The 10,623-nt window shown below is 30.3% G+C and overlaps 1 protein-coding gene across 2 annotated transcripts in view; it reads right to left on the reverse strand.

Moving 5' to 3' along the window:
* The window catches only part of Synd (protein kinase C and casein kinase substrate in neurons protein Synd), a 161,777-nt gene extending 153,646 nt beyond the window's left edge, over positions 1-8,131 (reverse strand). For both annotated transcript variants that reach the window (XM_068766939.1, XM_068766938.1), the window contains exon 1: positions 7,872-8,131. The gene's annotated coding sequence lies outside the window, so the exon portion shown is untranslated. The remainder of the gene's footprint in view (positions 1-7,871) is intronic.
* Positions 8,132-10,623: the final 2,492 nt, after the last annotated feature.

The following is a 10,623-nucleotide window of genomic DNA, read 5'->3' on the forward strand; positions in this document are numbered from 1 at the left end:
TATACAAATCTATTCGAAATCTATTCTTCTTAGAACTTTTTATTTTTAATAATAAAGCCTTATTTTCGTACTTTGTTTTACGTGGCCGTTTTTGACATTTTTATTATATACGAGTAGAAAATTACAATATAAACAACTGTGACATTGACAATGTCGGTGACATTGTCGCGATCTTTGGGGTAGACATATGCCTCGCAGTTGGCGTCTGTCAGTTAAGATGATGATGATGAGAAAATTACAAACAAAACATTGGATACAGTACATAGAAGAAGTTAATCCTTCAAGAGATATTATACTGCGTACCAATTTAAAAATATACAAAAGAGCAGAGAATGCATTCAATAAAATAGATTGCATACAAAGAAACGTATTAAGTATATAAATATACCATAGTTGTATCTACTCTATACATTGACAATATAAATATTTTTTTTTAAATAATTATAGCGTGGCTATCGTGAAATGAAGTGCATTCTGTCTGGAACGCAGAAGCGCGTCATAAGAAAATATTACAAAACGATATTTCTTCTCGGCTATACATTTGCAATTCAATTCCGCAAGGGCCCCCATAAACAGATAATTGCAATACCGGCTTTACTCATCTAGTGACAGTATAATTCTATTCGTCTATAGCAGGGGTGGTCAACCTGCGGCTCGCGAGCCACATGCGGCTCTTTGAACGAATGTTTTTAACTCCGATAGATTGTCGAAATAATTCAATATTTAAATTTGTATTAGAAATCTAAAGAAAGTCCTCGTATATTTTTTTTCTACCATACAGTTAGTGAATTCAAAATATCGATCAGAATTAATTAATCGGCATCTGAAATAATTATCTTTGTCAATTTTTATTATCTACATTAAACACATATTTTGTACTCTTGATTATATAATTTCTGTAAAAAAAATATACCCTTTTTCATTTTTAAAATGTGTATCTAATTGCGGCTCGCAAAATTTTCAAATTTCGAATAATGGCTCCGTCCGCCAAAGTACTTGGCCACCCCTGGCCTATAAGAACTACCCGCGCCATGTTTCACCGAACGTGTGGTGAATGTTTAAAGTTTCCGGGTGGCTCATAAAGCATCTTGAATTAATACATTTAATGTACTTAGTTTTATTTATCCTCGAGTATTAATATCGTCTTTGTTTCAGCATCAAATCTGTACACAAAGTAAGACAACGGCGACAAAATTAAAAGTCCATTAGGCATATCCTGAATTCATGTAATCTACTTGTGTGACAACGGGCGGACACAACGTCCCGTGACTAACGTTTCCTTTTCAGTCTAATCAACTCCGAGACTACAATTAGATGAGTGAATACTTTACAGCAGTGCGTTTGGAACGAAAGCAGTTTCACGGTGAGAATCTACCAAAATGTGAGTTTTAAAATTTTTTGGGCTTGAAGCAATATACTTATTAATAATTAGTAAGATTATAAAACAAGTTACAACATAAGTTTTTTTTTTAAATGGCCCCCGCTATTGGGGGCCTCTCGCACCCCTAACTTATTGGGATCAGGGACTTTATTATTCAATAATTTGTTCAGTATTTTCTTTATTAATCACTCTCTTTCACGCGTCACAATATCTTCCATTCTTTACTTTCGTCCTTCACAATATCTTTCGTTTTGCTCTTTTATACCTTATTTGTTTCTTCGCCTTTCTTCCATCATCTTCTTACTCTAAGGTGGCTAGGGTACAAAATAAGTTACGGGTTATGAGAATGTCGCTTTCTACTGATATTATTGGAAATCTATGGAGAAATCGATGTCCAAAAGTGGAAGCACTGCGTCTGAAATAATTATGATGATAAGTGTTTCAGAGCAACTACACTTTTTCTTATTAACTGATTATGTACATGTCTTTACTACAACATACAAAGATGCACAAAAATTTACAAAGTGTATTACATACATAAAATTAAAATTCTTTTTGGAAGCTCTAAATAACAGACTCTAAATGGCAAGGAAGTAAAAGAATAAAAGAATAATCTAAACCATTACGAGATTGGATGTTCTATTATTTTTTATATTTGCTTTACTTGTTGCTTATCCACAATGTAGAAGCTAAGGAAACAAATATTACGAAATTTGGTTAAGTTTCCATTAGTCTGTTTGTTTTGAAACAATTTGTAAAGGAATAACAAGTCCCGTTTATAAATTCAAAACATAACATCCCAAACTATAGGCGCACGAAATCGGAAATCCTGTTCAGTGAACGGCTCATCCAATTTGCCGGCGATTCTAGAGCTGCTCCGGCGCGTTTCCATTACAAGTTTCCGCGAAACCGGCGCGTTTCCACTGCCCACGAAGGACGTCCGATGTACGAAACTGTTTCATATTTAGCAATACTTCCGGCAAAAGCTTACTTTGTGGCCACACCGGATAAATTAGCTAATACATTACCGTTTCATTCCTAATTAATTCCAAACATAAAACAAATTTCCATTATTTTTTACGATCTTTATAAATGAATTAATCTAACGGAATGGTTATACATTAAAAATAAGTTAATATGTTAAAAATTGCTTTGTAACTGCCACTACGTCGTGTGCAGCCCCTGTTCCCGTGGTCTATGAGACTCGACGGAGATTTACGACCAAAAATTGGGGTTTAAAGCCGTAAGCCGAGAAAGTCGAAAATCTTTTCTGCTTTCGATAATAAAGAAGTAAAACGTTGGCTTGGCTTCACATGTCGATGTAGGCAGATAATATTTTAAAAAACTCCGCAACTGTTTCTGATAAAAACTTGCATATTCTATATTAGAGTTTTGTGAATATGGAGGAAATGCAGCTGTAGTAGCTTCACCAGTAAATATTTGGAAGTGGTCTATAAAAAAAAACTATGAATATATAATCTAAACCATTTCAAAGGATGAAAATAATCATGATTCTCTGTTGTGCTTATGTTTGCAGCTATGTGAAGAATGCTAGCCAAATTTTTACAAAATCTACATTAAGAAAACAACATATAAAAGATCGAGGTGCGTTTATTAGATATCTGTTTTTTCCAAACATTTTCTACACTTAACAATTTTAAGTTACCCCTTTAAAGTTTTTCACATAACCAACCAGCTTGTACTAGAGATACATAATCGTTAGTATCTCTTGACAAGCATTTATACACTTTTTTCTATTTAATTAAAGAGAAATCCTGTAAGGCCGCAACACATTAGTTCAGTGGCGGAGGGGCCGCATCAGATTTATTGCGAATGGAAATGCTCGTTCGCGCTAAATCGCCATATATTCTTTACCAGTGAAATCGACTAAATTTATGCATTGATGAAGGATATCCTCTATTCCAAAATCACCTGTTAATGTAACATTAGATACATATGTAAAAAAGTAATTATCATGTAATAAGTGAAAAAGTTTATTAAATTGAAATTTGTGAATTATTCCAGTATGGTTAAGACTTAAACAATGATATTATTATATTTTAGAATTTTATAATGTTCTTTTGCATGGCAATTTTTAAAAGCTCCTTTAATTCACACTGACACGCAGCAGTCGCATTAGCAAATTGCGTTTTAAAAATAAGACTTCGTTCGATAGACGGATTCATAAAGAAATCACAAAACCTATTTGCCATTTTCAACATTCAAAAAGATTTTTCAAATTAAATGTCACGTTTCCTGTGCTTGTTGAAGCCTCTTCTTCAATGGGATGTGAACTTAACATTTCCTCTAAGTCGGTTTCAGTCAAATCTTCATCATGCGATTCAATCATTTCCTGAATTTGTTGACGAAGTTTTTATTTATTATAAGTTCTATTTTACTTTTTTATCAGTCATTTGGCAGCATCTACAAAGGTTGGATACCTATTGGAATCCTTTTATTATTAAGGATCCGTGAATAAAGAAACTTTTAGCCGCGAATATAGGAATCGGGTCGCATTTTTTGGATCCGCGAATAGTGAAAACGTGAACGAAGGAGGCGCGAATAGGGAGCTTTTACTGTTTGTATAATAAAGTACCACAGACCTTCCTATTCTTTTTTTAAATCTAAAATTAAAAGCACGTCGTAAAATAAATTTTATTATAGCATTCAACAGTTTTTAGTCGATCTAAATGTGTGGAATTTGTTTTGTTGACTTATTTACACTTTTGCATATATCAAAAATTGTTCAATTTCATTTAAAAAGAGCAACTTTTGGGTTTCAGATCAGGAAACCGAGCCGGTGGTCGACGATTCAAAAGCTCATGTAAATTGCCTACTAGAATAGCGCTATTATGACTTGAATTTTGAAGCGACGTCGTAAATAAAATTCGTGCATAATCTTTTAAACTGTACAAGTTGCATAAAATTGCATATGGAGCACACGAGCATCGGTGTGATCTTGAGAATAGCGTGTAGGAAATAATTTGCTTACGTATAATTTTTTTTTTAATAATCCGTAAAAAGTGGGCCAAAGCCGAGTCACGCATAATTGCATTAACTTCACGCTTGTGCAGTAATATAGCCATTTCTATATAACATATTGTTGCGATTGATACAGGTGTACATACAAAAATATACTCTGTGTAAACTGTGTAACGTTCAATGTCGAGCGTGTGCTGACCGGTGCGCCTGTGTGTAAACACAAGTGACAGGGCGTGCGACCTTGCCACGGTTAACCGGTGCAAGCAATCCCCGAATACCGTTAATTCCTCGGCTTTACTCAGTCAAATGCCATTGCTGCTGGCACGCGGGGAAACAATTAATTTAATGAACGTTTGCAACAAAGGCAACATAGAAAAGACTAGATTTAGAGTGACCATTGGAATGCGAAAATGTAAGAAAACCCGAGCCTATAGTTTTTTTTTTAAATCGTACAAAACTGACATTACATGGGTTGCCAGGTTTTAATAATACTTAATTAGTCATGTGCGACTATTAAAAATTGATATAAACAAAATCAAGTATAGTTATTTTAATAAAGTACCCTTAAAATGTATAGTTATTTATTTACAAGATTAATTTATAATTTTATATGTATTTTAAAATTAATCAATACAAAGTTTTTCCTGTGAAATTTACATTTTCTGTATTGAAACAATAATTGTCTCAGTAAAATTTTCAAATGAAAAACACAATACTGACATATTATCAAAATCAATTTGTAAACAGAATAACATTAGAATTATGGATAAACAAACCAGTATTATCGGTACAATGCACAAAAATGCTGGTAACATTGTGAATTTGACATTTCTGTGTGAACAGACTATAGGGGCTTATTTTTTGAGTGTGTAAGTCGAAAAAGTGTTATTTTATAAAAAAAAAGGAACAAAAGTTGTAAAGATAATAACTTGCAGTTGTATATATAAAACAGAAAAATTGTTAAAACACTTTTATCTACAGATATAGAGAGAAAGCATTAAAATAATTTGACATATTAGTAATAACTATCATGTTAATTAATCAATTTGTGGTTATGAACGTCATTTTACTTAAGAAATAACTAGTAATTCAATCATAAGCATTACTTGCAATTAAAAATAATACCTTTCCCACTTACTTAATTACTAATATTTCAACCAGTGTTTTAGTAACAGATAAGAGTTTAATTACTTATACAAATGAGATTTAACAAGTAAAGATATAATTTAATTTAAAGTAGAAAATCAAATAATTTCTCATAAAATATTTTTAATGAATGAAGAAATTTTAAAATGATCAGGTGTTACAGTAATGATTTATTATTTTATAAATATGTATAAAAAGTAATATTTACAGAAGAACATAAAAGTGACAACAAATAAAGTATAGGGGAAATTAATAGGTATTTGTCACTCTTAACAACTTGTCTCTATGAATCATTGCAGCGGAATTTTACATGTAATTTTAAAACAGGTTCAGTGTTAATTCCGCAAATGATATTAAACCAGTTCCACATATCACATCATTAATGTTTGAAAAACTTGCATACCAATTGTCATTTGAGCAGATTTAATATTGTAGTTACAGAAAATTTCAGGGTTATTACCCAGCATTTGATTTATCTGATTGAAATATAAATACTCAGGAAATACAAAAGGTTAAAGAAATAAAATAGAAATTGTTGGATATAATTGCTTTTTTTACTCCACTGGAAGCATGGTCGAGTTTGTTATCTCCTGCCATACTGACAATGTTGTTGATACATTCATTCTGTGTTACTTTTCTTCTTTTTACTTTCAGAAGCAACTTTTTTAAAGAAAATGTTTCTAACTCTTTGGTTCAATTTTTTTTAAATGAGTAGGTGATTTACAGGAAAATTATTTTTTAATTTACATTTATTTCGGCTGTCATAATCTTGTACATACTTTAGTAGCTGTTTATGTATTTTTATTACTAAGAAGGCAATTAACAAGCCCAAGGAATTATACATATTTATATATTCACAATTCCTTGTGCTTGTTATAATATCACACAGTTTTATATGCTATTATTTAATAATTAACCATTATGTAAAGTTTTTACAATTTAACACTATATATAAAAACTAAATACAGCCTACCATTTGCCAAATCAAATAAGAAACATAACATATAACTGATAATAAAAGTTGTTGATAGATGCTAGATGAACATATAAGTTATAACAAAATTATGAAGTTGTATTTTACAATAGCTTACCATTAAATACACTGTATAACACTTAGTAATACCTCACTAACATTTTAACACATAATTATAAGTAGTGATTTCACTGTAGATCCGAGGTTTACCTCATCGCTAATAATTATAGAATAAAACTACAAAACTCAAGGATGCTCTTAGTTAGTATCCAGGGCTATCAATCACAGTAGAAATATTAAATATTTAGCAATGGTAAAGCAAAATAATTTAAATCTGCACATCTTTTAGTGTCTCAAAGTCATAATTTTTAAGTCCACAATCAAAATTCCAAAGAACTTAGATAACTTTTCGACATTTATAATATATAACCCACAAATACTTGTTTATAAGGAGGCAACCCTAGGTGAGCAGTTTATTATTTAAATGAGGCATTGTGTGCAAATAACATGGTTTGAAAATAAACAATTGTTTTTATTTCCAATAAAATAATTGAAATATGCATTCACTTCAGTAGTTAACCATTATGTAACTCTCCTGTTTCAAATGATCAATTTCCTAAAAGGTTTCACAGGGAAATTAGGAAAATTATATTATGCTTAATGTGCAATGATTTTTCTAGCTCACTGTAAGATATTGCAACACAATAAAATTTACATTCTATTTCATTAAGCAATAGCTATTAACTAATGTCTAGATTAAGTTTTATTAAAGGCACATCCAGCGTACTATCAGTATATCAAATTTAACAAAGTAAAATGTCATTATAATTAAAAATATATATATATACCATAAGCATTTTAGAGGATTTGATAATATGGTGATTAATATAACTCATGGACTTAAAATTTTATTCCTAAATTAATTATAAAACAAAAAAACATTATTCCAGTATAATTGCAGTTGGTATAAATTTAGTATTTAAATATATTTAGTAGTTAATGTTTGCTCAATGAATATTAACCAGCCATGTTATCGTTGTGATCGGTGGAAGAAATATAATCTTACGCTGGTACAGTTAATTCAAAATATTTCTAAATTTATTTAACATTGAGCGATAAATAGAGCATGAAAATTAACTCTTCTCTCGGCTACAACCGTGATTTATAATCATGAAGTTTGTCGGAATAGAAATACAGATATTTGAATGAAAAATTTGCACATTTAAAAAATTTCATACGTGCTATCTTATCAGAATCAACGCAATCTTCATAGATCGGCCGTTATCTTTCGCGAGCGTTAGCGACAACTCGAGTCTCAGGCGTTCGTGGCACAGGCCCTAACATAAACTTTATAAAAGTAACTGAAAGCAGGCTGTACGTTAAACTCACCTGTAGTTATCTATTTGATTGTGTATACAGTAATCGGTAATCCAATATAATGGTCACTTTTATCCTATTACTTTAAAGGACACAACAAACATTCTTTTGATAAAACCGCACAAATAATTTAGATATAGCGAAATGCACAATTGTCCACAGAACGTTAAAGAATTTAATGTAATTCACGTTTAACCACCGTATCGAATGAAACTTGATAATTTTTCACACTAATTTTCAGTAACGGTCACTCACATCCATTCCAAGCGACTGACGGCCATCACTAAAAATGTTGCCACTATTAGAAAGTCACGTTATTTCTACGCTCACGTGTTAGTATTACCATACTTCTATTTCAACATTGCCTAAAACTTAATAGGGAAAACTACAAATAAAGTTAAATAACAAATTATACGAAATATCAGAATAGTGACTATAATGCAAAATAAAAATAATAATAGATTTATTACAATATTATTAGATTTTGTGTAGATACGGTTACAGCAAACGAAATATTAAGAAACAACGACAAATTTAAAATTTCTAATGCTCCTACTTATTTCATTTACTCTTAAAAGAGCAGCATTTATTTATCGGCAACATTTTAATGTTTAGTCATTTTAACTAGATTTTTATACATAGTATAATCTTAAGATTCAATGTTCAAGGAATCAAATAATATTACACATAAATATTTATATCTACGTAATGGTCAAGATTTTCGAGAATTTCCATATCTACATTAAACTAAGATAGATCGCAATTTACATAAAACATTCCAAACTGTATTATCAAGCTTATATCAGAAAATCTTTATACACCTGAAGTAATGGTTAACTTAATGACTAAAATTTATTCTCTTTCATTCATTCTACTAGTCAGTCTAGAGTAGAGCAGAGATGACAAGTTTGTAGGTATGTATATGTTTAGGAAAAATTTTACACAAAATTTGTTATAGTATATTTACATGATAGATAGTACGTATCTATCTTATTGATTAATAATAAAGGAGTTAAGATGGGTTTATATGAGAGAAAACTAAATCGAGAAGAAAAAAAAATATTGGTACTGATTACATATACACTATTCCCTTTAAAAAAATTATCCTTTATTATTAAAATGCCCAGAAACTGATGTATTCAACCAATGCTTTAGTTTGCATTGTGAAAAAACTGTTACTCCGTAAGTTTAAAAAAGCAGCAAACGCAACTTTACAATTTTTGACGTTTCACATAATTTTGTTCTTTCACCCGCTTAAAATATTAATGTCTAGTATAAATAGCAACTAATTCAGTTTTAGTTGTAATTGTTACTAAAATGATGCACCAATGACGGTTCAGATCATGCATTGCATACAGAAAAGTGTTTGTGTTCCAGAAAGTTTATATCCAATATCAAAATACAATTTAATCTATACTATCCAAAATCATAATAGCAATGTGAAGTTTTCTACGTATTATTAAAAGAGAAAATAAAACACTTCAGTGTCAATAATTTATTTAATAACAATTTATCTGTAACTGAACAGCTTTTAACAAATATTTTCACGTATTGTACACAATTCCCAGAATATGACATTTCAACTTTGACAAACGGCATACTGAAAGACAGTTCAAAAAAGTTTAGTTTATTTTTTAATAATATATAACATGAAGTAAACAGATAACTCAAAAATTGTAGATTTACACACACATATATATAAATTTAATAAAAACATACCAAATAATTGTTGACTAATTGTGTAAAATTTAGTATATATCTAAATAATGACGCCTTATGATATAAATAGGAGCGATTACAATGATATTTAAATATACGAAGACATTGATAAGTTTGAAGCGAATGTGTTATATAGTAATCAGAGATCGTATATTCGGATGTACAAGTTGAAGTGCTGGCTTAATATAGAAAGCACTTTTTTTTGAAAAACTTCTTGAATACGAATAAACTGAAACAAAACGATACATCTGCTTGTGCGCAGACAATGAATCTGAAAACAGTTATTTTCGTTAATAAAATAAAACATCCAACTAGAAACGTCATAACTTCTAAATGATTAAAAGAAAGTCTGGTGCATAGGCAAAAATATTATTTGTTTGATATATATCATAATCGCACCGCTTGTAAGGTGTGTTGGCGATTTTCTGGATATGTAGTGGCAATCGTATATAATTAATGCACAAAGTGTTAATTATACAAGACTGTATCCCAGGAATAGAACCCAAGTCTCAGTCCTTTACCGTTGGATTACCACTGTTCCAAATTTTTAAACATAGGGTTTGTTGGCAACCCCACATATGTCATTTGAATTTATGACTACTACGCAATAACACAAAAACGTCAATGCGACAATGACATAATATACATTGGTCATATTAATTGATTTCTGCGAAAATTATTAATATTATTTGAACACTCCACAGGTTCTTGTATTAATAGATTATACTTGTAACACTGGACAGACTGAAAATTAAATGAAAGCGATAAAATTTGCTTTTTACAAAAAAAAAACAATCAATATAACAACTTTACAAATTAAAACCGAAATTTATAATGTAAAATTAATGAAGTATGATATTTATTTATATTAGGGGGACCGAAAAGTAATGTTGTTTCTGTCGACATATTTTACAACAGATTGATTTTTATCACTCCAGCTTTGAAAATTTGTGTAATAGATGGCAAAAGGTTGTTGATAACGAAGGTGAATATATTATTGATTAGATATAAAAATTTGTTAAAAATGTAGTCGTGTGAATTTAAC

The sequence above is a fragment of the Battus philenor genome, unplaced genomic scaffold (genome assembly GCF_028537555.1).
Source record: "Battus philenor isolate CCGP_79_NKW_IND1 unplaced genomic scaffold, ilBatPhil1.0.hap1 SCAF_22, whole genome shotgun sequence".
Lineage (NCBI taxonomy): Eukaryota > Metazoa > Arthropoda > Insecta > Lepidoptera > Papilionidae > Battus > Battus philenor.